Here is a 2,692-nt window from a genome sequence, read left to right as displayed (position 1 = left end):
GTAAACAATTGATTAAAAATGTTAGGATATCATGGGTTCATAAGGGATTCATGAGAGTTGATCATACAAACATGTTCTCAATTATAAGCAAGCAATTATTGTTGTAAAGGAACCGAGTTGGTTTATGTCTTACGGTTCTTAGGAAAAGTTGGGTCCCGGAGCCGAATCGATTAGATTGTACAACACCTACAAGTCGACTTACTTTCCCCCTAATCACTTCTATGCATGGTCTAACAAGACTCGAGTTGGTTTATATCTTACAAGTCAAGTTGAATAGATAAGAGATGGTTGTAAATGCAAGGATTCATAGGCTTAGCATTTCATCAAACATAACATGTGCATAGGTTGACATCACAACAAGCAAGCAAATTAATTATATGAACATATTAGATTAAGCATGAATCAATCCCCATGTTGGTTTTCCTAATTACACATTAATCCTAGCTAAGAGACTACTCACTCATTATCAAGTTTAGCATGCTAACAAGGTTGTCAATCATATTAACAAGGCCAAACATGATGAACAAGTAAGAAAGATTAACAATAATTAAAATAAGGATTAAGAGAATTATACCTATGGAGATTCCAAAATAATAATGTAAAGAATAATAGAAGAACTTGATGATTGATGGAAGGTTGTCAATCTCTCAATAAACCCAATAATCTTCTAATTACCCAATAATAAACTTGAATTACTCAATAATAAACTTGAACAATAATTAAGGAAAGATTAATGTGTAATTTGTGGAAAGATTAAATGATAATCTATTCTAATCTACTCCTAATCTAATCTAAGGAAGGATTGATTTAACCTAATGAAAACTTGATGGTTTGATTATTACAAATGGGGTATATATAGTAGAGCATCATTAGGTTAAACAAGGGTAAAATAGTAATTTAACAATGCTAATTGTTGGGTAGGGAATCGCCGGTCTCAAGAGAGACTCCGGTCTCCTTTTCGCCGGTCTTTGAAAAATATGCGCATCCTTCATAGAAAAAGAAGAACGCGAAAGTTGCTGTAAGGGAATCCCAGCGGATTGGTCTCGGGACGAGCGGATTGGCGGACAGCTTCTTTGTTTGAGCTCGGATTGTAAAACGGACGTCATTTTCTCATCCGGACTCCTATTGGAGTGATTCAAAAGCCTAGATCACTTGATTTTTCGATGCCGTTCCATATAGCATACTTTCAGAGTCAAAGGAGCAACTCTTGATTTGGGTTTCGAGCAATTTCTTCTTGCAATGTCTTCCTTCTCTTCATCCTTACTCTTAACCCTTTGATCCTTCTATATACACTTTATTCCTACATCCTTGGTCATCATTCTTGTCTCGTCTTCATACTAGTCCATCCAATATCATCAAAAAGCTTCCAAATATGCACAAAAGACGGGAATTTTCGCCTTATTACCTCCTTTCCTATAAAACATATAAAATGCACTAGGAAAGCAAAATAGAAAGTATTTGACGGATAAAATGGTCATGGAATGATATAATAGTATGCAAAATAGGCTCAATTAGAGGACTAAATGTGCACAAATAATGTTCACATCACTCGATCAAAGAAATCGACAATAAAAACACAATACAAAAATAACCACTCCTAAACCCGTACAACTCCATACGGTTAAAGGCCATATCAATTCATGTTCACAGAAGTCCCATAATCGTATCATCCCTTCCATTACCATTCTCCAAAGTAAGACCTTGATTGCTTATAATAATAAAACGTGAGTACGTACACACACTCAACCATTAATGAAGTATCATCATTCTGCTAATCTATGTAATCACCTGCAATAATTATCCATTCAACTTTATGGTTCATACGTCTAAATTAACACCATCTCATAATTCAACCCGTCTCACAAACAATTGATTATTTAATAAGGAATAATATAAATATTAATCAATATATATAATAGCACATTAGCATATCAAAGTTTATAACTTTAATTACACATCATTATGACGACAACAATTAGCACAAATACAAACAACCCCGAACAATAATAAGATTAATAGGATCGGTAGAATCGTGTTACCTTAACAATTACGAGATAAATTGCAATATTTCCAAGTAGAACAGATCTGATTTGGATGAATTAGATAAAAAGAATAGTGGAAGTAAGGCGGGTTGATCAACAGACAGAGGCAACGATGGTGGAGAACTTTAATTAACCAGATCTCACAAGAAGAAAATTATTAAGATCACAAAAACGTGTTGATCATGGAAAGTGGAGGAGCTCCGAGATACATGTGATTTAGAATAATGATTATTGGCTCATTGTCATATAAGGAGGCAGATGAACCAAAAACCAAGGGCAAGGCAAGGGTTTAGAAAGCACTTTACGTATAAGAGGAAATATTAATAAAAACTAAGCGTTTAAATAATTCCTTTATTTATGAGAAGTTGGAAGTAAGGCAACCATACTATACAATTCGAATTAGGAAAACAAACAAACAAAAGTCTATCTTATATGGGTTATTACAGTAAAGTTTACGATTGTTTGCATTATTGTGGTTGTTGTCATAGTGTTTATATTATTGTGGTGATTACGATTGTGGATGTTAGTGGTGATGAGATGGATACTGTGAGCCATGTCGGGAGATGGTTTTACCCCCTTATTTCGCCTCTTGTAACTCCCATCATAAGGGTGATGTGCACACTAATTAGCTTGGGTTCGCTCGTTGCGAT

The 2,692-nt window shown here is 34.5% G+C and overlaps 1 long non-coding RNA gene across 1 annotated transcript; it reads right to left on the bottom strand.

Moving 5' to 3' along the window:
• Positions 1–651: 651 nt before the first annotated feature.
• LOC141627195 (uncharacterized) lies at positions 652–2,430 on the bottom strand. Its single transcript, XR_012536749.1, has 2 exons — positions 2,040–2,430; positions 652–1,413 (listed from the first exon to the last, which is right to left on the bottom strand). It is a non-coding gene; the product is annotated as an uncharacterized LOC141627195 (long non-coding RNA).
• Positions 2,431–2,692: the final 262 nt, after the last annotated feature.

Source organism: Silene latifolia, chromosome Y (assembly GCF_048544455.1).
Source record: "Silene latifolia isolate original U9 population chromosome Y, ASM4854445v1, whole genome shotgun sequence".
NCBI lineage: Eukaryota > Viridiplantae > Streptophyta > Magnoliopsida > Caryophyllales > Caryophyllaceae > Silene > Silene latifolia.
Note: the sequence above shows the minus strand (reverse complement) of the source record. Positions and strands in the feature narration are given on the sequence as shown.